The sequence below is a fragment of the Camelus bactrianus genome, chromosome 7 (assembly GCF_048773025.1).
Source record: "Camelus bactrianus isolate YW-2024 breed Bactrian camel chromosome 7, ASM4877302v1, whole genome shotgun sequence".
NCBI lineage: Eukaryota > Metazoa > Chordata > Mammalia > Artiodactyla > Camelidae > Camelus > Camelus bactrianus.
The window spans coordinates 36,748,975-36,776,621 of NC_133545.1; the positions used below are offsets into that span (position 1 = coordinate 36,748,975).

General features: G+C 45.7%; 1 protein-coding gene and 1 long non-coding RNA gene across 3 annotated transcripts in view; both read right to left on the reverse strand.

Annotated features, from left to right (window-relative positions):
* The window catches only part of EEPD1 (endonuclease/exonuclease/phosphatase family domain containing 1), a 100,114-nt gene that overhangs the window by 68,815 nt on the left and 3,652 nt on the right, over nucleotides 1-27,647 (reverse strand). The gene's annotated exons all lie outside the window — the stretch shown is intronic.
* LOC141578148 (uncharacterized) lies at nucleotides 3,607-27,108 on the reverse strand. Its single transcript, XR_012508120.1, has 2 exons — nucleotides 26,801-27,108; nucleotides 3,607-26,704 (listed from the first exon to the last, which is right to left on the reverse strand). It is a non-coding gene; the product is annotated as an uncharacterized LOC141578148 (long non-coding RNA).

The following is a 27,647-nucleotide window of genomic DNA, read 5'->3' on the forward strand; positions in this document are numbered from 1 at the left end:
TATACACACACACACACACATACATGGGGAGCTGGGTTATAAGAGAGTCTATGACTTTAGTAAACCAGGTTTGCCCAGTACGATCTAGTGTTGAGATGCATCACCTTGTGATGTTACTGCAAGCTCGACACTCCTGATTTCTGTACTTTTCAGTGTGCACAAGAAAATCATTTCAACTTGTCTTAAGGAAAGGGAAGGAAGGAATATATGCACGTAGAGATGGACATCATCAATGCCTGAAAATCAGAGGCAAAGAAAGGTGTCAGCCACCCCAGAGGAGACAGGTGGACAGAATTTCCTGCCCACTCGTTTCTGGCATGCTGGTCTGTCCCTCTGCCACTGCTCAGAAATGCCTCGTGCAGATTTTTTCCCTCGATTCATGTGACACGAGGAGCTCGCTACATCTGTTCTTTTGCTTTCTTCCCTTTTAAAAATAATTTGTGGTTTGTGTGTTTTTACACAATACAGATTAGCTGGCTGTGGATGCGTCACTTCTCACACACCGTCACTCCCGGAGTTTAAAAATAAAAATCACATCTGCAATGCAAAGCTCACGTACTCCGCTTTTAGAAAAGGGTAGAGACTTCGGTACCCAGCACCTGCTTGTAAACGCGATGCAGGCCCCCACGTGCCTGTGCAGAGCTTGTAAAGATGAGCTATTTTAACCTGCAGGGCTCTGATAACCTGGAAGTCTCGGCGCCCCAAACCTTGACCTCCCGCCCGTGCCTTCTCAAGAGCGTGGGGCAGAGGTCACCAACGGCCTCAGGATCCCAGACACCCAAGCCAGAAAACGCTGTGGTCTCTGGCCACAATCTCCCCAGCTATCCCCAGGATAAGCTCCCTCAGCCTAACAAAAGAGAGCAACCTTGAGTCACAAAATGAAAACACAAAATAAGGCGCATCTGGTCAGAGACCCAGCACTGGCATCTGGGATTTTTTTTTATCAATTAATTTTTTTAATGGAGGTACCGGGGAGTGAACCCAGGACCCATGTTCATGCTAAGAATGTGCTCTACTGCTGGGCTATTATGCCCCTCCAGATGGCTTTAATCAGATTTACACCTCCTGGGACGGCTCACACCTAACCAGGCAGCTGACCACGTCACCACTCATTCCCAGTCCGAGACCTCCGCTCTCTCCTTCAGTGTGGGCTCAAGTCTCACTGTGGAAAGTAAATGACAGTTCACCCCCACCAGTGCCACCTCTGGCCTCGGCCAGAATGAGGGAGGGGGATTCAGCAAGCCAGGTGGCAGCTGCCTCCAGGCGACTCCAGTGTCCCTCTCCCTGCCTCTCTGGTGTGCAGCCCACACCCTCTCCCACGCTTACCCACAGCGGTGCCAAGAAGATTTCACCCATAGCAAGGCTGGAACACTGATTTTAGGTTCTAAACAAAAGCCATCTCAGACTGGCCGACCCTGGGCCCTGTCTCCTTGTCCAGCTAACTCACTCTTGTCAGTCTAAGCACATGCTTAATTCAAGGACCAGTAACCCTGTCGCCCAAGGGAATGAGATCTGGCACAAACCAACTTTTCTCAGGAGAATGTTTCCTTGACAGGACCACGGGCACTTCATAACTCGGTACCCCTGTGGTTACTTCCTCCCTCTGCCGGGGTTTAGATCACCCCACCCAAAGGGGGGAACGCTAAAGCTCCCGTGTAAAATCGAATGTGGAAACTGTTTCAAGTTCAGAAACCTCTTAAAGCATTTTTCTGGAGAAGAGGTCAATGACCTACGGTAATGACTTAAGGGAAGACGGCTGGCAGGAGCCCAAGATGAGGAAGCGGAACTCTCGGGATGTGGTGGATGCAACCACTGCCAGCCAGCCTGGACTCGGCCCCAGGAGGCAGAGGCCAGGGAGGAAGTGTGATTACTTGAGGGTGGGCTTCTCTCTAAAAATAACGGGGATCCTCGAGCTGCAGGCTTCACCCCCGACACTCCGACTTTCAAAGAGCGGGTTGTTTTACAACTGTACTTGGATTAGTGTTATTTTTGGGCGCCAGGCTTCCATTAGGTATTAGATTCAGAGGACGAAAATAAACCCAGAGGAACAAAGGAAGCCGGTGGAAGGGGCCAGATGTCTTCCCCTTGGCCAGTCCCTGAAGGCCACCCCGTGTGCTGGCCATGGCTCCCAACGTGTCACCTTCAGGAGTGAGCCTGTGCTTAAGGAGGAAATGTGCAGCCTTCGAAAGATCAAGCAAGACTCATTTCTCAGTCAGGATCATCATACTGATCTTCGTCTGATTATGTCACAGGAATGGAGAGTGGGCGACGGAACCAGGAGCCAAAGCAAGTGTCACCTGAGCTAGAAAGAGCAGCCTGCGCTGAGGGCATGTTTCCCGTGTGGTGGGAGCCCTGCTACGGAGCCTTCCATGCACCCTCAGCTTCACGTCATCAAAACCAAAGGGGCTCCTGTAGTTTTTATTTTAGGGATGGGGAGACTGAGACACAGAAAGGTTTCATAATTTGCCCAACCTGTCAGACACGGCTCGCATCAGGCACAGGACGTGACCCAAGGCTATTTGCAGACCCCTCCTCTTCCCCACAGTGTTAAATAATCTCTGCAGGGGGACGTGGGTAATTCATTTCTGGGAAGCCTTCTTCCTCAGTCATCTTGGGGAGGGGAGAGTGTGCACTTGCCTTTATCCCCAGAGCACCTGCGCCGACCGGGGCTCTTCACCCAGGGCAGGTTCTCAGGAAACACTGCCCGACTGGATTCCAAGTCTCACATTCCACGAAAGTCTGCCTCCAAAAGTTCAGACACCCAAAGAACTTCAGAAAGAGTTAGGAGAATTAATGTCCACTAATAATATTAAAAAGTTCAACATGTTAGTATCATAGTTATTTGCACATTTAATAGTAAAATAAAACCATTCATGGATTTTTTTTTTCCTAGGACTTGACATTAAAGAAAACTACCCCTATTTTTCAACCAGACATATGTTCTAGCCTTCAGAATTCCGATTAGCACTCATCTTGAAATCTCTATAAACTGGGTTAAATCAATTAGCAAGTATACTCTGGAGGACCACACTGTGCCCAGCTCGGGGCTAGGTCCCTCCCGCACGGCCCCTGCAGGGCTCTCGGGATCTCACATGCTGCGGGGGCTGGGGCAGTGGAAATGGTCTGACACCCACTAACACCCACTGCACAGGCCAGGGCGAAGGGCAGGAGGGTCTCAGTGGCACTGGATACTGCATCAGACTACTCAAGATCCACAGCATCCAACAAATTGAACCCTCTGAATGACACTCAATTTGTCGTGCATCAAACAGATATTTTTAAAATGTGGAAATCAATATTTGCTAATAGATTACTGTGAAGCATTTCTAAATATGAAATTATATAAACCCTTGGTAACACTTAGCATTCTCGTAATAAAACATCAGAAGTAACCAATGGGCCTCAAAAGCATTCATCTACTCATTTTCCAAAAGTATGTAAAAATAAATATCTATAAATAGCCATTTACACATTTCAGAGCTCAATTTTCTTTCAGCACAAACCACTCATTTCAGCAGATAACTAGGAAACAGGACAAAAGGAAAAAGCTGCAGAATTCACTCTCACCACCTATTCATCATCTGAGTGAAGGAAAGGCCCTGATGGAAATCTCACTTTTTATTGAAGCTGATTATTGATTTAGCCCGTAGGCTAACAGGCTCCCCCTCCCCGTAGGACTGAGAAGACAGCCACCCAGCTTGCCTGTCTCAGTTGCAGTCACAATGCTGCAGTGTCCCACCTCTCATCAGAGTGTGGTGGGAATCGAAGGCCAATACCACACCATTGAGACTGACCCCAGCACAGTGCTGGCAGGTGCCAGACACGAAATGACCGATAAAATGACGGATGTCGGGCAGAACAGCAAGGGCCTCTTCCTACTTATTTCTGGCCTCATCCTCAAATACGATCACTTTTGCTACATTGATTATCAAAAAAGCACATGTTCTAAAAATCCTGTAGCAAAAATAACAGGGTTTATAAAAAAAAAAAAAGAGACAGACAGACCGTTCAAGACTGATGCAAATTTGTACCCAGAGAATTAACAAAGAAAGTAACAATGACAAGTTAAAAATTACCAACACAGTTAAAAACAAGTTAAATTATGAATAAGTGGAGAAACAGGACTAGCAGATAGATACTTGGACCCCCATGTTCCTGGCAGCATTATTCACACAATAGCCAAAAGGTGGAAATAAATCAAGTGTTTACAGACAGGTGAATGGATAAACAAAATGTGTAATATACATACAGTGGAATATTATTCAGTAGTAGAAAGAAAGGAAATTTGGACAAAAGCTTCAATACAGATGAACCTCGAGGACATTATGCTAAGTGAAACAAGCCAGTCACAAAAGGACAAACATTGTACAATTTCACCTATAGGATGTACTTAAGAGGAGCCAAATTCACATAGACAGAAAGTAGAAGGGTGGTTGCTAGGAACTGCAGGGAGCAAAGGGAACGGGGAGTTAGTGTTTAGTGGGGATGTAGTTTCAGTCCAGGAAGATGAGAAAGGCTCCAGAGATGCATGGTGGTGATGGCTGCATGACACACGTGAAAGCTCTTGATGCCAATATACTTAAAAACGATTAAAATGGTAAATTTTATGTCATGTACGTTTTACCCCAATTTTTAAAATTAAAAAAAGAAAAAGTGGCGAAGAAAGGAGACTTCACCTACAATCCTAAAAGGTAAAGGTGGCTGACTGAAGAGGAGGTAAAGACTGAGGCTGCTGGGTTGTAAGGACAAGGACAAACCATGCACAAAGCTCAGATAGAGCCCTGCAGGTCACTTCCGGAACAGAGTGCGCAGCCACAATGAGCCAAGAACAAGGTGGAAGGGTTCTGTGTTCTGCCTCGCCTTGCAGCGTTCTGCAGGGTTTCTGCACTGTTAACATGCTGGGAACAACTCTTCCACATTATACTGACATCATTCCGTATTTATAATCATAAGAGTATATGAGCTAGCCTGGATAGTAGAAATACACATTGCAGCAGAAACGTTTGGTATTTAACATTTCCAGTGACAGTTCCTAAGACCGCTGAAAGGATGGTAAGCTTACTAAATTTTAATCAGTCCAAATTTGCATCTACCCCAGCCACAGCGATGACGGTGCCCACACAAGTACACAGTCATGCACCCTTTACTTGTACATTTATTTTGAGTGACTTTTGATTGCCTGCCTTGAGTCATTCTATTTCCCTTAAATCGATGCAGACATTTTAATTCGTCATAAAGGGAAAAAGAGACAATTATTGGGTCCTTCCAAGCAGGCTACTTCTATTTCACAATCCAACAGGAGGATGCAGCGATGCATTTTTTGTTGTCTTCACAATCCTCTTTGGGTTCCTCACTGAACTCAACAGAGTCCAGCTGAAGGTCTGGGGTTGGTGCCAGAGGTACACACCCAGCTTCTCCCTTCTGGGAATCACACTTGTAAGTTCAGACTGATCCCACCTGGGATAAACTTTCTGGGGGTCAGAGAGTTGACCTCCCCCAAAGCCCTTTCCCCACTGGCCATCATCTTCCTTCACTGTGAACCTTGAGGAAATAAGAGACTAGACTTTTGAGGAAGAGGAGGGTGAAGGACGGAAGGAAGGAAACCTGCAGGGAAGGGGAGGGCCCAGAGAGGTGCCGCAGTGGACCCTGCGTGCTAACAAAGCCTTGGCCATTTGGCCTCTGGGTCCCTGCAGAATGCAGAGCTAGGATCACATGCTGCTGGTTTTCTACAAATGCCAGGAAGAAACTATCCAGCAAGCAAAACAAATACAATCTCTAGAAAGGAAAGAATAAAGGTAAATGCACTTTAAGTATCTATATTTATAACGTAACAGCCAGTTATACTTGTTCTGAGGTTAAATGGTCCCTTTTGCCAGTTGGTAAAGGGATATTCTGATTTATGCCGTACACTTTTATGCCAAGGTAAAGGCTTTCATAGAGCTTAAAAGAAACTTAATATAGAACATATGATCCCGGCAAAGCCTAATGACACGCCAAACAAACACGCTGCTGTCAACACAAAGGGCACAAAGTGAAACACCCAAGCTGCTTAGAAACCATAAGCGGACACACAGGCATGATTTTCCCTCCCTGACCAGAGCCATCCCCAACTCAGGATGGATATCTTACTAGTGACCTTCATGAGCTGGAGAGGGCAGCATCTTTCTCGAGTAGCAATGTGATGGACCACAGCCCATCAGGGCAAGGGATCTGGGAATATACACGCTCGCCACTGTTACATCATGTCTGGCACAGGGATGCTTGATGCTACTGCAATCAATGACATAAAAATTCCGAAGTCAGACACTAAAAGCTGGCCATTCTATTTCTATTCTCAAGAGAACTCCTTGCCCACATGCACCAAGAGACACCTGTAAGAATGTCTGCAGCAGTACTTACTGCTTGTGATAACTCTAAATGGGAAGCAATCTAAATGTCCATCAGCAGTAGAATGGATAAGCCAATGGTGGTGCACCCACCACTCAAACAGTGGAACTGTCCAGCAGTGAAACAGACAGATCATAGCTACGCGCACCCACTTGGACAATCTCAGGAGCATGGGGTTGAGTGGAACAAAAAGCAAACTGCAGAGAAGTACACGGCATGTTACTCCATTTACAGACAGTGCAATGATGCATCTGTTTAGGGATACAAATATGTGGTAAAACTCTCCAGAAAAGCAAAGAGATGATTCACTGATGAAATTTCCAGCAAGTCGTGATCTCTGTGTGGGGAGGGCACAAAGGGAACTTGAAAATAACAGTGTTCTCTTTCTTAAGTTGTGTGGTAGGCAGATGAGGGTTCCCAGAATCACTAATTCTTTCTATCTTACATGTATTTTGTGAAAGTTTTTGTAGTCACTCATTTTATCAAAATGCTATTTTCAAAAGCTGCCTGATGATGAGAGAGAACCATAGTCCTTCATGCCTCACACTGAAGGGATTGCAGATCTTCAGGGGAAGGAAGGAACACGGAGCTATCGTTCCAGAGCCTCCTCCTGCCCTCTCAAGGTCCCACGTCTGATGTTCCCAGGGCATCCTTGACTCTTGACTCTGTGGTTGTCACTCGAATAAGATGGACTCCAGGTTAAACGTGGCCTGGGGGCTGCTGAGTGTACGTAATCCCTCCTCCTTCTCAGAAGTGACCAAAACACATCCGTGGTTGTGGACACACATCAGCAACCTGCAAACCCATGGGTCATATCCAGCCTTGACAGATGTTTTTGAACAGCCTGTAAACTACAAATGGTCTTGACATTTTTTTAAAAGGTTGAAAAATATCAAAGGAAGAAGAGTATTTTATAACACGAGAAAATGATTTGAAATTCAAATGTTAGTGTCCATAAAGTTTTATTGGTCCACAAACCACATTTGTTTATCTGTGGCTGCTTTCACTCTACAACAGCCAGTGGAGTAACTGCCTAAAATATTTACCATCTGACCCTCTGCAGATAAAACTTGCTACCCTTGCCCTAGAGAAAAGTTTAAAAAATAAATCAGGTCAGGTACAGAAGAAACTAAGACACAATTTGCTTCTTTGCTTATACTTGGCCTCGTTTCATACAGACTATAAGGCTGCTTGGGAGAATATATGTATAGTGTAAATTTAAAAAACAAGGACTAATCTGGTTAGAATGGGGAGCCAGGCCCAGTGAGAAAGACCACCATGGCAGGAAACCTACACAATTATGAGTACTAGAATACCAATCTGTGTTTTGAGCAGCCAAAGCAGAAAGGGACACCATCGTAGAAAAAGTCACGTAGTCTGAGGAAGACAACCAAAAACGTAACTGTTACTGGGAGCAAAGCTGCTCTCCCATCAGGTGTGAAGCCTCTGCACCAATCGGTGATGTTCTGACAACATCCCCATGGCGACACTTCCTGCGACGGAAGCCGAGGGTGTGATTCCACAGCACAGCACGAAAAGCAGCCATTCTATGGAGCCCTCTGTCAGGCGGGGCTACCTCCGGTAGAGGTGACTGGATTTTATCAGAAAGAGACTATGCTCAGGCTTGCTGGTCTTCTTTATCTTCCTCTCCCAGGGGCACAGCTAGATTGCGTGTTCACCGAGTACAAACCCTGCACCAAGCACGTCAGGTCCCAGTGCCCGCGGAGAACATGATGATACGTGCCATCTGCACATCCTAAGACGCTCAGAACAGCCCACAGTCAGCTGCTCGAACTTGGGGAGAACAGTTATGACAGCCTGGCATGTGAGCTGGCTCAGCGGCTGGGGCTTAGAACAGGGACTGGCACCCCTCCGGGCTCTCTCTCTAAGGCCAGCCTGACCCCAGCCACCCAGAAGCCCTAATTCACCTGCATCAGAGCTTTAGGGTTGCCGTGGCAACCACTGCCCAATGAGGAAAGAAGAGGCAAGAGGTCAAAGGTCAGCATAACATGAAGAGTAGAGACTAATGGGATGTGAAGACCCAAAAGGGCATCTACAGACACGAAGCAAAACTTTAAAAGGGTAAAAAGGTACCAGATGCTGGATTTAACCTCAAGGGCGCTATGTTAGTGCTGCTTCTGCATGTTGGTCCTGTGTCCATCTGCTGGAGGGAAGGCACCTCCTTCTGTTGTCTGATGTGCACAGATGGAGCCCTGCACTGGGGATCAGAAGCTGCAATCCTGCCCCGTATGCTGGATGGGAACTTAGGGCAAAAGCTGCTAAGATTGGTTTGGTTTTACAGTTGTCCCTAGACATCCACGGGAGACAGGTTCCCCCCAGATACAAAAATCCAAGGATGCTCAAGTCTCCTATATAAACTGGAGTAGTATTTGCATGTAACCTACACACATCTGCCTGCAGACATTAAATCATCTCTAGGTTATAATAATTTACAGTACCTAATACTGTGCAAATGCCATGTAAATAGTTGCTGACACGCAGCAGATGTCAGTTTTGCTTTTTGGAACTTTGTGGAATTTTTTTCTCCCCAAATATTTTCAATCCAAGGTTGGCTGAATCCCTGGATGTAGAACGCACAGATACAGACGGCCAAGTGTACCTACAAAAGAATAATCAGTCTGTTTCTGTAACAATATTTTAAATTATACTATAGATATTTTTATTTATACATAATTTTGGAAGGTAATATAGTCACATAGTTAAAAAAATCAAGGTGTTGTGGAGAGACACACTGAGAAATCTGGTTCCCACTCCCCGTCACTGCCCCCTATGTGTCCCACCACCACCACAGATAATCATTTTATTGGGTCTGGGGTGTCCACCCAGCTTCTCTTAACAAATTTACAAGTAAATACACACACATACCCGTATTTTTCTCTCCCTTTCTTATACACAAATGCACACATTGTTCTCTTACTCTCTCCCCTTAACAATACAGAATGGGGACTTTTCTCCACGGGCGCTCTCTTTTCTCTCTTTTCTCTGTTATAGCTGCAGGGTGTCCCCCTGTGTGGCTGGACCCCCTGTGCCACAGTGGACACATAGGCTGTTTCCAGGCTCTGCTGTCACAGACAACATGCAACATGCAATCTTATCCAGACTTCACTCAATGTGGGCAGGTCTGTTTGTAAGATAAATTCCCAGAAGCGTTATCAGAGATTTTAACTCCCCTTCCCCCAACACTACTATTTTATAAATTGTGTTTATTTTTGTCGATGGCTTTAGTCAATGATGAGAAACACAGGAGAGGGGAACTCGGGTAACAAAAGTCTCGGAATCCTTGTTTTTGCTGGTGATGTTAGAGAAGGAAGAATATTCTATGGCAAGACTGTCCTATGGTCCTGCCCTTTTTCCTCTGCCTCCTCCTGGTTGACACTGACAAATAAGGAGCTGAAGAAAGAATAAAAGAACATATGGGATGTGGAAATAAATGCTCCTCACAAGTCTACGAAAAGGGAAGCTTTGTGCCCCAATGACCTGCTGGTCTGTGGTGCTGAGGTGAGAGGCACCAAGAGAAACCCCAGGTGTTCCCTAACTCCACTGCTGTATTAATTTATATCCCACGCCAATGTATTTCCACATGGACCCATATTTCCCTCTAAAATGAGGAGGGGAGGCTGGGGGCTAAGTGCATAAAGGATCCACAAGGTCCAGGCCAAACTCAAGGTGCTCCTACCCTGGCCACCCTCAACTTGCAAATTCAACTCAAAACTTCTTTTTATGCCTTCTGCGTCAGGCTGTGTGAGACGTGAGGAGCGCAAAGATATGATCTCTCGTCGTGAGAAACTTGCAAAGAAGTCAACCCTGGGATGGGGACGATCCAATAGTTGCTAAAACACGGGATGAGCACGGGACACCACCGAATCTCTCAGATTAAAACCAGAACATTGCTTCACTTAAATATATTTTAAAAATCCAAGTGTGGAAAAAATAAAGAGGATCTCCACAGGAAAAAGTTGGTTTTCAGGCTGAACAGATGGTTAATGGGTAAGTTCTTTTATTCCATGCAAAGAAGGTATTTCTAATTTAGGGCTTTAAGATCCCAGGAGATCAGATGGAAAAAGGATCCTCCCCTTAAAAAAGCACCATCTGGCAGAATGCCAAGGCTAAGCCTCTTTTCCAAAGTCGAACCTCTGAAAGGCAAAAAGGAGTCTTCTCTAGAACAAAGACCCAAAGAGAGAAAGGATTCTAGACCTAAGGCTTCCTAAGACGAATAGGATACACACTAGCATCAAGTTACTCCCCTGGGGCAATTAAGCAGGAAGGTGAGTCAGCACTTGAGAGACACAGCTGATCTTCAAGGGCTGCTGACTGAGTGCCAGGCACTGTGCTGGAAGCCACGACCTGCGAGGAGCAGGAGGGCACATTCTATACCTCGTGGGGCTCACAGTGGACACATGAGTAATTACGGTACGTGGGGCTCACAGTGGGTACATGAGTAATTGTGAACCCAAAATTGGGGCCCCAAATTGAGAAGGCCTCATGGGCTCCAGGCTGGCACCTACAAGAAGAAAAAGGAAGGGAAGGTCATCCCAGGAAGAGCCCAGATGGGGACTGGAAGAATTCCTGACTGGCAGGAGCATCAAGGGCTAACAGGTGGCCGGAGAGCATGAGATGAGGCAGGAGACAAAGGGCCACAGCGTGCGTGTGTGTGTGTGTGTGTGTGTGTGTGTGTGTGTTTTGCGGTGGGGGCTCCCTGTCAGCACGGGGACTCTATGTAAAGCCCTATGGGGATCCACCACAGAAGCGGTTTCAGAAAGGTGAGGCCTTCCTTTTAGCAGCCGCACTCTGACTGCAGTGTGTGGAGCAGAGCGGGTGGCAGGCTCTGCAGTGAGCCTGGACCAGAGAAGGCCTCAGTCAGGGAGGGAGAAGAAAACGACCACAGCCACGAATACTGATGCGGGTGCTGGTGGCGGTGATAATAACACCAGGAACCAGGGGTTGTTGTGCTTTACGCTTATTAATTCAATTATGTGTCCCAACATCCTCTGGGTAGGGCCCAACCACCCCCATTTTCCAGGAGAGCTGAAATGACTCACCTTAAATCGGACACTTGTTGAAAGGACCAATGAAACCAAGAGACATGAAAACAGCTGAGAAGTCAAATAAAATGTCATCTAGAGCAGAGAGCAACAACTCTGATCGCTTTAGTGATGTAAAATTTAGATACCATAAAATCCACCAAGGGTACAACTCAGTGGCGTTTAGTAAATCTACAGCTGTGCAATCATCGCGACAAGCCAGCTTTAGAACGCTTCGATTCTCTGGAGAAGTTTCCCTGTGCCTGTTTGCCATCGGTCCCCGTTTCCGCCTCCAGCCCCAACCACCCATCCACTTGCTGTCCCTACAAATGTATGCAATAACACTGTAAGTCAAAATATAGTGAATCGTTTTTGGATTTATTATTTTTCCTTCCACTGAAGACATTCAAAGTACCTAAGAGCTATTTGAGGAGAATCAGACAGCTTTATTTTTAGGGTGTACAATTTTATACCATATGCTATTTCCCTCCCACCTCTTTTCCTCCCTGAAAGTTATTTATTCTGCTTTCTGGCATGGGCAGTTCGTTTAGGGTCATATTTATGATAGAGTCAAGCACATATCAAGCTACCGTGATCTAGAGTCAAACACAATTATCTTTCAAACTCGAGATGTTTCTCTGTACACACACAAAAATAACCTTTTACTTCAAGTGAGCTTTTGTTTTTATTTTTAGGGGGTCATTACTAAGGAAAACTTACAACATCCCCCATAGAAATACAAACGCGAATACCCGAGTATCTCAAACCCTGCTGATATTTCCCCTACATGTCCACCACCGTAATAGTGGTAACTCCCAGCATCTAAACGGAAATAATTTTTCTGTTCTGTAATTTGAATAAATTTTATTCAAATAGCCATTGCAGAAGAGAATTTGCTGAATTTACTGGGCCCCCATGAGACCCAATTTTCCTACCATGAAACAATGCCCAGGGATCCGTAGCCCAACCTCTTCTCTCCTTCCAGATTCCCGCTCTATCCCGGGCTGTGTGAGGGAGGCAGTCTTCTGCAGGTTGTTCCTGAAATGGTCTGCCATCAAGCAAGAGCATCAGCCAGCCCCAGGAAGGCCTTGCTTTATCCTCCTTAGTCAACTAACTTCTGTGGGGCCGCTGCTTAGCCTCCCTGCCCTTCCTGCAGCCCCACCCTCGCCGCCCCTCATCCCGGGCTCACCCTCATCACCAGAGAGGTGGATCCATCTGTGGTTCCCAAGTTCCTCCTTTACTTAGTCATCTCATTGGGGGGCATGGGTGCAGAGGGGTCCCTGGGCCTCACCTCCTCAGCCTTGCCTTCTACTCTGCACGCGTCCCACCAGCTCCATCCACGCCCCCTACTCCACGGCTGAGACCATACACGTCCCAGCCTCCGTCCTGCCAGCCCTCCAGCTTCAACCTCACAGGGACAGGGTAGTCTCCCTCTCAGCCCCTCTGGCTTCCCTCTTTCCCTGTCCAGCCTGAGCCCCAGGGTCTAGAACTTCTACCGAAGCAAAGGAAAAGCCTCCTGGCCAGGCCCTGGTCCCCACAGTGGTCACACTGCTCTAGGTACCTCCTTATGAACGGCTCCAGAGCAGTGACTCTTAACCAGGGACCAGTGTGCCTCCCAGGGGACATTCATTTGGTAACGTCTGGAGACAGTTTTGGTTGTCGTACCTGGGGGAGGGGTGCTCATGGCATCTAGTGAGTAGAGGCCAGGGATGTCAATAAACACCCTAAAGGCTGCCCTCACAGCCAAGAATTACCTGCTCTACAGCAATGAATGTGAATCCTTGATAGCTTCAAAATGAAAAACTTCTTTAAGGATAAAAGTGCCAAGGTTGAGAGACCCTGTTCCAAAACACATCCTTCTTTACACGTGAGGGTGAATTTCAGCCTTTATTGATTAGCCCACTGTTAAGTTTTTTTTTTTTAATTTTTAAAAATGGATTTGTGCTTTGAAGAAGACTCTAAGAGAGACATATAACAAATGTCCTTCGATGCAGGTATCCACATTTATGAGGGGTCTGGACACAGGCCAGATGTGTAACCATTCACCTGGTGAAAGCAATCAGAAGGCAGAGAGAAGGCCAGGGTCTTTCTTGATGCAAACACACAGCACATGAAGGGCTCTGAAAACACAAACCAATGAAGAACCAGCAGCAGGTGCTACCCTCTGCTCATCCAGCGGCAGCCTGGTAGAGAACGTCCGAGTTACACGGGCAGGGAGGCAGCGACTGATCCTGGATCAGAAGATGTCCAGGACAGTGGATTTCAACCGGGCTTTGTATTGTGGAGACCCTTCATGGGACCCTAACCCAGAGCAGCTCCCCTTTTATGAGCTTTATGTGTTGTATCTCCCCATGGGGCTATGTATTAGGGTGTATCAGTTAAGATTCTTAATTGTAAGAACACTGCAACACTGGCTGCTCTAAGCAGAAAAGTACTTCACTGAAAGGATATTAAGGAGCTAGGGCTGGACGATCAGGAACAAGAGGCAAACACGACCCACAGCCAGGGTGGTAAGGACCCCACTGTCACAATGCCAAACCCTTGATATCGTAGCCCATGCAGCCGACAGCGCCAGCCCTGGACATCACTCACTGCCACCAGCCAGCCACACAGTCTCTGCTGTCCCAAGGACACGATCCCGTGCAAACTGTCCCCATGGCCAGAGTGAGCCCTTTATTATTGTTATTTTTTGTAACAATCTTTCTTTTCCTCTGTTTCTTTCTATAAAGTCCCTATAGATTGTCTGGAGTTTGGATATATTTAAATATTTCATTTTTTAAATGAAGTATAGTTGATAAACAACATCATATTAGTTTCAGGTGTGCAACATAGAGATTCAACATTTTTATAGGCTACAGAGTGAGCTCGTCACAGTTCCTGAACTGTGAGTGCCACTGGCTCCCAACTCAGGGACTAGAAGGGACACTGACCTGTGGCACCCAGGCCCTCGCCGCAAAGGATGCTGGGAAAGTGAGCCTTTGCATTTCCAGCCTCCCCCAGGGGTAGTGGACTCTGCGGCCCACCGAGTCTTATAAGGATAGAGATTTTCCAAGCATGGAAGGCGTGGGGTGGGAGGGATCTAAAAGGGGGACAGTGAGATCCGAAGGCTCTGGGTTTTCCTGGATCCCATTTACTTCCTCCCTTGCATTTCAAAGAAGTAAAATGAGTTGACTAGAGGGGAAAAGGGCCCAAGTATTATCTATATTTTTGTATGCTTTAAAAGTTTCATATCAAAACTAAAAGTCCCTGCTTGGGACACCAAAACCAAAGTCACAGTTTGGCCTAAAGCTATGTAAAAGACTAAGGTCATGGGGGCAGCCACCAGGCCGTTTGGAAACCTAGTTAAAGAAAAAGAAATTTCTTTCACCTGAGTTGCTTTTAGGCGAAATCAGATGCCAGTTACCCCTCGGCTTGGCTGAAACTAACCACAGAGGGAAGCTTACAAGTAATCAGTTAGAAAGCAGTGTACACACAGCCAACTACAGACAGGTCCTCCCAGCGCTACACACTCACTGCGAAAGTGGAAGAAGCAAAGAAGCAATTAACACTAAAGATAAAGATCTATTTTAAAAGATGGATGTATTTATAACTCACCCATGCCCAGACACTCTGTGGGTGGAGGCATGTACAGACATATGCCTGTGGTCAGACACACAGGAATCCACGGACACGTGAGAAGCAAAGAAGATTTGCAAAAATGAGCCTCAGTAAATGATGTTTGAACTATAAAAGAGAATTTCAAGGTCTTTGATCTCCAATTTGACATACAATAAACTCTGACTCACTGCTGGGGTTGTTCTGCACAAAGAAAATTAATTTTAAATTCAAACATTTATAATTTATGGTCACTAGTCTTTTTCTCTTTTGGTTTGTTTGTTTTAAGACAGTGGCTGTGTTTTGGCTCCTCCGCCGGGTCTGTTCATGTTTGTATACCTACTCATATGAGAAGAACAACCTGAAGTTTAGAGGAAAGCCAGAGAATTGATTTATGCTTGAACAACATGGATCATGGAAAAAGGCAAAATGAACTAAAATGATCCAGCATGAGAATATAAGCTGGAAGGAGACTGAGCTGAGGTCTCCAAATATAGAAAGAGAGCCTCAGAGAGGTTCAGACTGATTGGTCTTTACTTCTACTAGAAACGACTTAGAAAAGCAGGTCAAAATTACAAATAAAGGATGTTCAGTAAGTGGAGGAAGAATGTTGTGGTAATAAGGACAGCTAAACACTGGAATGAGTAGCAGGGCAAAACTGGAACTTCATTCTCTGGGGATTTTAAAAACAGGGAATCAAAGTGTCTAAGAGCTAACCTAACAAAGAAAGAGCAGGATCTTCATGGAGAAATATTCCACACTCACCTCTGATTGCAAATCCTGGCATCCTGTATGTTGCGTTTTGCTTTTAGGAAAAAAAAGTGCTAAGGTTCCATCCAAAACACATAATTAAGATGTGAAAATCAGAGGACACCAAGTACTTCTCAAGGACAGTGTTACGAGTCCAGCGCAGCCAGACCGCTCCAGCTAGAAAAGGTAATGAAGCACACTGAGTGGAATTCTCCAGTTCCTTCCTAGATGGTAGGGTATATTTCTGTAGGAGGGCGGCCACTTTTTCCTTTTACGAGGCAATTATTCTAGGTTAGGTTCTGGTATAATGATCCTGTGGCTCAGGCACAAGGAAGAGGGGGAATACGGAGTGAAGAGGGGAGTCAGCACCAAGATAACCTTGTATTTTATTCAGCTTGGAAACAGGTGTGAGAATAGCCACCCAGCTCTAAACAGACATTTCTCCAGAGAACTATACACATGGGCAGTAAACACATGAGAAGATGCCCATATCATTAGTCATTAGAGAAATGTAACTAAAACCCCTAATGAGATACCACTCCAGGCCCAAAATGTGGCTATAATAAAAAAGAAACACTAACAAGTGTCAGAGAGGATGTGCAGAAACAGGAGCCCTCATATACCACTGGTGGGAATGTAAAATGGGGCAGCCATCCTGGAAAAGCCTGGAAGTTCCTCAAAATGTTAAACATGGAACTACCACATGACTCGGCAACCCCACTGAGGTATATACCCAAACGGAATGAGAACACATGTCACGTAAAAACTTGTACACAAATGTTCAAAGCAGCATTATTTACAACAGCCAAAAAGTAAAAACACCCGAAATGTCTGTCAGCTGATGACTGGGTAAAGAAAAGGAGATACATCCATACAATGCAATATTATTCAGCCATAAAAATAGAAATACAGACGCTACAACATGGATGAACCTAAGTCAAAGAAGCCAGACACAAAGGGCCATATATTACATAACTTCATTAACAGGAAATATCCAGAAAAGGCAAACCCACAGAGACAGAAAGCAGATGAGTGGCTCCCTGGGGCTGGAGGGAGGGGGTGACCACTAATGAGTATGGAGTTTTTTGGCGGGGTTATGAAAATGTTTGGGAATAGTGGTGAGGGTTGCATAGCTCTGTGAATATACTAAGAACCACTGAACTATATACTTTTAAGGGGTGAATTATATGGTATGGAAATTACATCTCAATTTTTTAAAAATCTCATGCCGTCAAAGCCCCTGACCTCACCGGAGAATAGAATTGGATGGCTTCCTCAAGTGCCTGCCGGGCCCCACTCCAGGGAGCACCCCCTATAAAACCTGTCTCTCATACTTTCCAGAGCCAAAAAAGACGAGGAAACAACTGTCCCCTTCCTTAACCTCCTGGTCCCATCTCTGGGTTTATAGATTCTCTGCTTCCGAATGGGAAAGAGTCTGGGATCCGAGTAATCCTGCCCGGCTTTGAACTCCTGCTCCACACTCACCCACTGTGTGACTCAGGCAAGTTTACTTAAATGCTTTAAGATAAGTGTCCTTGTGGGCGAGGTGGGAACACTTTGCCCAAGACGGGGTGGTAAAAAGATGAAGTTAGTTAATGAATATAAAAGGCTGATCAACAGCACGTGGGGCAAAGTAAATAGTCAACAGATACCAGGGTTTGTCTCTCCACAAATTTCTGAGTGTTATCGTGCTGGGACCAGGCTGTATGTACAGCCTGAGAGTGCAGAGGGCATCACACAGGCCGTGACAAGACAAAGACTGTTCTGGGAGCGGAAACACATGCCAATAGTGGGGCTGAAGTTGAGGAGGCTCCATGGTGGTCCCTCTGAATCTCCCCTTTCCACAGCAACGCTGAAGGCCACGAAAATTCTAAAGTGCAGACAAGCTCGTGTGTCACCATTGCTTGTAGCCAAGGGCAAGCAAGGAACTTGGCAAAGTGGAGCTGCTGCCTGGCCGGGGGTGGGTGGAAGGTTTCAGGTCACTGCTGTCGTTGCAGGAGAAAACCCAGGGCTGGGAAGCTGGGAGGAGAGATGTTCAAGGGAAACAAATCCCAGCCCCTAACTGCTGGTGCACACCGCCTGTGGCCTGGCCAGAAAGCCGTTCCTCTTGCCTGGCAGACCGTCACTCCAGGAGCTCTCACGCGGGCTTCTCCAGCATTTAAAGTGTTAAACAAGTTTAACTTGAAATCATCGTTGCTCCAGGAAACCCAAGAGGAACAGGTTCTTCACAAACAGCCAACAAGGAAGTCCCTGGATGATTTTTCTTACACCATCTTGTTACGGGCTCAGTTGTGTCCCTCAAAAGTCACATAGTCCTTCAGTTCAGTTAGACTGGAGTCCTAACCCTCATTACTCGAGAATGTGGCTGCCCAATCCAATAGAAGTGGTGCCCTTATGAGAAGAGGAAATATGGGCACAGACGAGTACCGAGGGAAGACCATTTGAAGACACAGGGAGATGACAGCCAGCTACAAGCCAAGGAGAGAGGCTTCAGGGAAAAGAAAAAAAAAAAACAAAAAACAAAAAAAAAACCCAACCCTATCAACACCTTGAACTTCCAGCCTCCAGAACTGTGAGAAAATTAATTTCCTCTGTGTAGGCCACCCAGTCTGTGGTCCTTGGTTATGAAAGCCCTAGCAAACGAACACAGTCTTACCTGTAACCACAACTACTTTTCCTTCTGTGAATTGAAGGGCACTTGGTAGAAACAGTGATCATTTTCCCTCTCTGTAGAAAAAGCCTCAGGGTTGGAAGGGACTTTTGAGATTCAGAAGAACTGCATACATTTAAATATCTAGCCTGTACCAGTAGAGTCAGTCAATAAAAATACCACAGCTGTTCTGATGAACGCAGATACTGGACTTGAAATCGGGGGTTGTGGGTGATCCTGCAGTCACTCACTCATCGCCCAGTTCATTTCCATATCTTGCTTTGGTAGATCATTGACCAGAAAGTCCTGGCTTGCATAGATTAGATATATGGTTGCACACAGTAACATTCTGAACGAGCATCTTAGAGTCTCAGATGTTCTTCAATTAAACTGACTGCAAAGTTGGAAGGACAGAAGCAACTTTTATTTATAAGCTGATACTCTACCAATATCTAACAACTACTTGCATTTTTACTGTAAAGCTTGGAAGCATCAAAACTAACATAATTCAAGGTTACAAATCTACTCCAAACAGTCCTGCCTGCCATGTAACAGAGCTCAGCACATGAGGACTGTGACATCACGGTCTCCTGTGCAGTTTCTCAGGCAGGGACAGGAATTCATTACTAACCAAAATTGGACTTGAACATCAAATTCAGAACAGTTAAAAAAAAGCCAGTGTGGAGTTACAAACCTGGGGAGTGTTTTATACAACATCTAGTCCAGTGTGAATGATTCCCAGCTTAGTTACTCGTGGGGTTCATAAGCCGTGTATCTATGTCACTGAAGAGCACACTGACCAGTACAGGTCTGAAGTCAAAATTTCAACAACAACAAAAAAAGCTCATTACTCCTTCACCCATTTTATTTTTAAAAGTTGCAAGAGATTCGTGGCGGTGGAACTGGGTCAGTGAACTCTTGACCTTATAACCCGTAGTTATATTTTGTAATCAATCTTCTAGCAAAAATAACAGTGTGTCAGAAACAACCTGGAGCTGCCAGGGGTCTGCAATATACCCGTACAGCAAATACTGTCTCTAGACTACGGAAGTGATGTAACCGGGGCCCAGGTACTAGTGTTCTTAACCACACAGCAGATGTTCTCCTAAGCAGCCTCTATTCAAGGGATCCACCAGACCATTCCCATTCTTTTCAGAAACGCCCCAGCACACAGAGTCCTCCCGGCAGATCAGCTGTGCACTTCCCCCTTCAGTGGGGCACCGTGTGCTCACCCAGGGTCAGCTGGGTCTGGCCCCAGCCTTGTTTATGTCAGTTGTGCCTATTACTATAGTCTCCTAAATGTGACATCAACTGTTGAAACAGGACTGTGAGCAGAAAGAGAAGTTGTTTCTAAGAAAAGGAAGATGAGTGTTTGGAAAGCTTCTGTAAAAGCAAGTTGTTTAAAGAAACTGCTATCAAAATAGGTGTGGGCAGGATGACTGCAAAAGACTGAAAAGTGGTAAAAATGTAGTATCCCACACTCAGATTGCTTTGCAAATATCCTTGCTCCACTTGGAACAAAGAATTACTGGACACACACACATAATGATACCGTTATCAGCATACTTATGAAAGACCATGACTGGGGAACTCAAACCAGGTTGGTTAAGGGAGTGCCTAGTCTAGTATAAATGCTGGGGTGATGAATAAAATACAAACACGTAGAAGGACACTAATGAACTCAGAGGAGCTTTTCATCATCAAACCTTGGAGTCTAATTGCTTGGTTATAATCCAAACTCCAACACTTAAAAGCTGTGTGACCCTGGGGAGAATCCCTCAGCTTCCCTGGGCCATTGCTCCTGTATCTGTAAAGGAGGGCTGATGATACGCACTTCTCTGGGCTTCGGCCACAGTAATTATCAGTGTTTTTGTACTTAGTACAACTGGACACTGAAAATACAATCACCAGTACGGGGAAGGAGGGACGTGCAGTATTTTGCTGTTTGAAATGAGGCCTCAAACTAAAACTGACTGGGAACAACTTTGCAAAGAGCTAACCGGTAAAATGACTCAGTGACCTGAGGCTGCAGAGGCCACCCGTCAAGCAAGGAAGGACGAAGCCCCGAATCTACCGGCAGATGAATTTAACACCTAATCATTGGTACTTTGAGGCCACTGAAATTTTACTTTTTCCGCATTTAAGAAAACAAAGACTGCAACAGTATTTAAGTCGGACTGAATTTGCTTATTGAAAATACATTCTGGAGAAGCTTTTCTAAAAAACTAGAGATTTGGATCAGTATTTTTAAAAACAAGAATCTACCTGAGACGTCCCACTTTAAAAGACACCATGCTTTCAGCACAAGTCGAGAAAGACGGAAGTACCGATTCCACCCTCTAGCTTCTGGGTGAGCAAACGGGATTCAGATCCCTGGAAAGCGATAAAACCCCACCCAGAATGCACAGAGCCTTCAACGTGGCCACGTGAACAACATTCTCTTGGCTTTCATATTGCATTTCAGGAGTTTATAGCAGCCTCTAGGTAAGACAATTGAAGGCCTGCTTAACAGCGTAATCAGGCAATGGCTGAATCAAAATAGAACTTGCAGGAAACGAGGGCTCATTGGAAACAAACAACAAAGCAACGCAGTTAGATAGCTGTACTCGGCAAAGAAAACCCAGGGCTTCTTTATCTAATAATTTGATGGAAGGATTCAAGACTTCTTTATAATGAAATGCTTACTCTGAGCCCATCCCCAGAGTGCTTGTCCACAGGAATCCTGCTGTTCGGCAGCTGTCTATCAAAACATCACAACAAGAACTGTTGTCCAGGCCTAGTGTACCGTCATCAGGAAGAGGATCAGGAAGTTTCTGAGATTTCTAAATACTTGTTGAGGACTACAAGCCTGCAGGCCTTTTTTTTTTTTTTTTTTTTGGCATATCCTGGATGTTTGGATGCTAAGAGTCACTGGTGTGGAATTCCCACTCAGCTGTATGGACCAAGGTATCTATGATGAACACATCAAATTTTAGCAAAATGCATGATTTTATTTGTTACTGGCAGAGATTGTTATTAAGGACTTCTGTGATAAAATCTTTAGCAAGGTAGGGTAATTTTGGAATAAAAACAACACACACCTCAATGCTACTCTCTCCTGTGAGGCACCATACATAGGAGCCTGCCGCGTTCCCTGTATGAACATTTCAGATCGTGGACCTGGGTGGTAGGCCAGTCTAGAGCCCTGCGTGTCGGGAACTGACTGTGACCTCCTACTCCTCACTAGACAGCTGCATGGGGGCCTGCTGACTTTCACCCCAATGGCCATCATGCTTTTGCCACTCAGACCCCAAACGCCTCCAGACTGACTCCTTCCCAACCACCTAATTTGGTCCTGTCCCCTCCATCCTTCCCCTATGCCTCCAGAGCCAGGCAGACGGGAACCAGATCCCTGTGCTTAAGCTTGACCTCCCCCTTCATAACACACAGCATCCTGGTTAAGTACCTGCGAATACGTCTCCTTGTGAGACTGTGAGCTCCCTGAGGACCGGGCGGGGCTACCCTGTGCCCCTGGCCTCACCCAGCACTGGGTAGAGTAGGTGATCAATGTTGAATTTAATTTACATAAATATCTTCTGATAGAAATAGTTACCTAACCTCCCCCCCAAATATGTCCTTGTTCTACATGTAGCTGATACTAAACAGCAGAAGTGGATTTGTTGAACGCCCGGTGTATGATCAGGCCATTTAAGATGGCTGTTCTCTTGCTCTCTGTACATCCCTGCTCAACCAGTCCATTTCACTCACATTACCACCTAGTCTTCTTAATTATAGGACTTAATTAGTCCCTGGTAACTGATGAGCCCACCTTCCATCAGTTTCCCATATAAAAGGTAGCCTCCTCCTCCCCCCAGTAGAAGACATGTCCTGCCAGCCGCACACGATGGGATGTCACTCCAGGACCCTTTGTGTAAGGTCCCCTGTCCTATAAACCACTGACGTCTCTGTCGCTGTCTCTGGGCTGTTTCTTTGGTCTTGAGGCTGAGCCACTATAAGGCTTGCAGGCCCTGCAGGGTGCACGGAGGACAAACTGCAAGGCCTGTTCCTCCCTCCACTATGGACCAAGATCCCACATCTGTCCAGAGTGAGGCAACAGCAGAGCGGAGGGGTGAGGTCAGCAAGCCGCATCACGCCGACATGATGCAGAGGCACGTGAGTCAGCCCGGGGTTTCTTAAAAGCCTCTGAGCCTGTCTTCTAGGAATCTACCCAGTTAATCCCCACAATATCCAAAACACAGGCACGTCTTTCCAGTTTTTGCCTCTAAAAGATCCTCTTATCCCCACCCACTTGCCCTGCTCCCCTGTCACCACCCTTTTGAGTCTTTATTCTGTAACGGCTTCTCTACTCAACTCTCAGGACCCACACCAAGCAGCCCCCCAGCAGTCAGAACAACCTGGTAACAGTTCATCAACTCTGCTCCTAATCCTCTGTGGCCTCCTCCTGCTGTTAAAATTAGAGCCTTGGAGGCCCCTACCTCCCCCTGCAACCTGCCACTCCCCTAACTCGAGCTCTCTGTCTGGAAGAAGCACACTCGGGGCCTTTGCACCTGCTGGGCTCTCTGGTGGAGCACTCTTCTCCCCAGCTTTTCCGTGCCTGGCTCCTCAGCTGACTCCTCAGCTTTCAGCTGAGACCTTCCTTGACCCCATCTTCTCAAGAAGCCTCCATCATCCTCAGCCTTTGCCGCTATCTGTAATTATTTATCTAAGGACTGACTTGTCCGTCTCTCTGACAAAAATGGAAGCTCTGTGAGAGCACCGGCTTTGCTTTGTCCTACACGTTATTACCAGAGCCTGACACAGACCCTGGTACTTAGAGCTCAGAAAATATCAGTTGAATGGGTGAATGAATAAATAATAAGGGAATGAATATCCCCTGGGAGAATCAAAATTTTCAACACCTTTCCCGCCCACCCCCCCAATCTCCCACCAAATCAGATCCCAAATAGGCCCAGATTTCTGAAAAGACAAAAAGTAACATCTTTCCCTTTGGTGAAGTAAACTCTGCATCCTCTCACCCGAGGCCTTCCCTCATTCACACGATCTTCTCTTATTAATCCACAGCAGCCTTGTTACTGACCACCTTTCTCCCTGGAAGCGACCCAGAGCTCCTTGGCTCAGAAAACCGGAACTCTGCCCTGGCGTGGAGCCCAGGTCACAGACTCACATTTGAGGGCGGAGAGGCCCTGGTGCCCTCTGAGTGCTCTACCTCTGGCCAAAAGCCCTGTCCTTTGGAGGAACAAAAACAGGAAGGGAGCAGAGGCCTCCAGCGGCTTGACACAGTCCCAGGAGTCTAGGTGAAGCCCTGACACCTGGCCCGCTTCAGACCCAAGACAGGGAGGGAAGAGCAGGTGGGCGGGGGTCAGTCCAAGGACGTGGAGTTTGGGAAGACACTGCCACTCCCCACTCGGAAATCAAACAAATTGCCTGGCTTCAAAACCTGATTCCAACAACTCCAGTTTTGAAGGCCACACGTACGCTATTTAATATCTCTGAGCCTCCGTTTCCACAGCTGCCAAAATGGATTTCACAATTTCTACTTTAAGAAGATTGCTGGGCACTCTGTCCCCAGATATTATGTCTGGCTACATCCACCCACCCTTCAATTCCCCAGGACAAGCCCATTATTCTTATGGGAAGAATTCAGCCAGGCATCAGTCCTACTCAGTGACTACCACCCCCCAAATATGCATTTTTTTCTGACTGTTTTGAGGCTGAGCCACACAAGCTGATTCACATTTACTTAACTTGGTTTGAAAACAGGGCTAGCCTGACTCCTGAATTTAGTGTACGCTTGTACACAGCAGCCATTCGTGTCTTTTAATGAACAAATCAAACAAGATGGGTTATCTCTGTTGATCCTACCAATCAAGTCTGATAAACTAAAATCTCTTTTTTCACAATGAGTGAAGGCACTGATTCACCTTGTGCTTTGATACTGCAAACAGACACAAGGCCAGAAAACAGAGTCAGAACATTGAAAGGCTCAAGACTCTGAGAGTCACGTTCCCTTTTGGCAGAGGCTATGGGGAAGGCGTGCAAGCGGGATGTTAAACCTCCATATTTCTTTTGGAGATTACCTGTCAGCTCTCGCAGAGCAGGGCTTATGCTTTCGGAAACCAAAGGGACTTTTCAAAATAGAACAAATCCTCAACAAGATAAATAAATAAAAATTAAGCAACCTTCTCAACATCACTAGTTATCAGGGAGATGAAAGCCAAAAACCACGTTGCAGTATCACCTCAAACCTATCAGAATGGCCATGATCAAAAAGACAACAAATAACAAATGTTGGTGAGAATGTAGAGGAGAGAGAACCCTCCTACACTGTTGGTGGGAATGTAAATTGGTGCAGCCACTGTGGAAAACAGGATGGAAATTTCTCAAAAGAATTAAAAATAATGACCCAGCAATTCCACTCCTGGGTATAGATCTGAAGAAAATGAAAACACTAATTTGAAAAGATACACGCACCCCTATGTTCATTGCAGCATTAGTTACAATAGCCAAGATATAGAAGCAACCTTAGTTCCCACTGACAGCTGAATGCATAAAGATGTACACAGTGGAGTGTTACTCAGCCATAAAAAAGAATGAACCTTTGCCATTTGCAACAACATCAATGGACTTGGAGGATATTACGCTAAGTGAAACAAGTCAGACAAAGATATATCATTTACACGTGGAAACTGAAAAACAAATTAACAAACATAACTAAACAGAAACAGAGTCAGATATAGAGAACAAACAGGTGGTTGCCAGAGGAGGTGGGGAGGAGAGAAACAGGGGAGGGAGATTAAGAGGTACAAACTTCACATTACAAAATAAATGAGTCATGGGTATGAAATGTTACAATGCAGGGAATATAGTCAATAATAACATAGTATCTTTGCATGGTGACAGATCCTAGCCAGACTTTCGTGGTGATCGTTTTGAAATGTATAGGAATACCGAATCACTATGTTGTGTACCAGGAACTAACCTAGTGTTGTAGGTCAATTATACTCCAAAAAACAAGCAACAAACTCTTAGAAAAAGAGATCAGATTTGTGGTTACTAAAGGTGGGGCACGGGGAGAGGAGAAATTGGATGAAGGCAGTCAAAAGGTACAAACTTTCCAGTGCTAAGATAAATAAGTACTAGGGATATATTGTACAACATGATAAAACATAATTAACACCATTGTAGGTTATGTTTGAAAGTTGTTAAGAGTAAATCCTAAGAGTTCTCATCACAAGAAAAAATGCTTTTTTGTATTTCTTTACTTTTGTATCTATATATGAGATGATGGATGTTTACTAAACTTATTGTGGTAATCATTTCATGAGGTATGTAAGTCAAATCAGTATTCTATACACCTTAAACTTATACAGAGCTGTGTGTCACTTATATCTCAATAAAACTGGGAGAAAAAAAATAAACAATCTTCACTCCATATGTGGGCTCCCACAATATTTTGCAAGGATGTTTAGCAGAAGCATTCCTCTTTTAGTCTTGCTCCATAAATACTGAACAAGGAAAAACATTGCCTAAGACTGAGATTTGGCAAAGGAATCTGATGAAACCCGTCAGTTCTGTGCCTCAGTGTGACGTCCCTGCGGCTCCTGGTGATTGTGTGATTATCTAGCTTTCTGCTGTCCTACCTCAAGCTTTACGTGCAAAACACAGTTTCTTGTAGCTCAGACATGCTTGTTCACCAATGCAGCAGCATCCCAGGCCATCTCTACCCCGTTAAAGGCCCACCTAGGGACGCTTTAGTCTAAGAAAACACACCTACCAAAGCAAACCCACAGAAAGGAAAACAGCAGCACATCCCTATGCAACAGAAGTGACCACGGGTTTCTTTTCTGTCATTAGCTACATTTAACACAGGGAAAAACTGAGACTTGGAGAGGTTAAGGAATTTCACCAATTTAACTCCGAAGAGGTACAGCCAAGGTTTGTTTGTTTTGTTTTTGCCTTTACAATGGATTTAATGTAAGAAAATGTGACTAGCACACTATTTGGCAAGTGCCCTTGGTTAGGCAGAGTGTGGGATGCCTGAACAAGAGGCAGGATAAAGGTGAGGTGTTCACAAAACAGCACGGTTGAGAAGAGCGTGGGTCTAAAGTCAGACGGTCCGGGTGCTAGTCCCAGCTGAGTCACTCACGAGCTGTGGGTTGGAGGCAAGTCATTTCACTTCCTTGCTGTTAGTTTCCTCACCCAGAGATGGAGACTCATCAGTAGAAGCATGCATTACCTACTTCCCAGAGTTCCCGGGGAAATCAAATGAATGTGAAAGCTACTGGAAAATATGAAGGCATATCCAGAAGTCAGGTAACTCTTGTAATTTATATATATATATACACACATACATATAAAAACAAGAGCGGAAAATTACCTGCATCCATTCTTGCTCAAACGAAATGCATTTCCTCTTCCTAATAAAAGGATCAATAAGAATGTGAGAGACTTTTGTGAATCAGGATGAACACAGCTCTTGGAGAATGCGCACTGCTGTTTTGATGACATGTGATCCACTCTGTCACAGCCAGCTACCTTCTGGTGTCCTAGGACAGTCATACAGGCCAATGGACCCACTCCAGTTGTGCAGGGGATCAGGCCCTAAGCCAATTACTTCGGGTTTACTGGACACTAACAAGGTGCTTGGAGTGCCCAGACCACTGAACACATTGTGAGCAGGCAAGAGGAGCCACCAACCTACCAGACAGCAGATGTAGCCAAGTGTGAGAAATGTGATGGGACACAGGTCACCTTCAAAGTTACTTCCAGATGCTCCCTTCTCCACCCTTCTGGGTTTGGGTCAGCTCGTCCTGCACTTCGGCCTGAGGACGGCAGTTAAATGTCTTCAGCAAGTCATCATCCCTCTAGGAAATCCAAACAAGAGAAACCAGGACAAACCCCTCCCTGGACAAGAGCTGCAAGCACCCTTCCTCAGTGGGCCCCTGGCTGCCCCAGGCCTGGCTGCAGGTCGGAGCCCACTCTGAGGTCAGCTGTCTCCTGCTCACTCTCCCATTTTCTACCCTTCACATTCTTCTGTTCTAGAAGCTGAATAAGTTCCTCAAACTCTGGCCAGAAAGAACATCATACAGTTGAATAACTATAAGGATGATCAGAACAATCAAAGGAAACAGGACCTAGAAAGCTCTGCATGGACTTACTGACCTTGTCAGAAAAGCCAGCACAGGGGAAGGTGCTTTACAGAACAAGCCACACGGTAGCTGCCT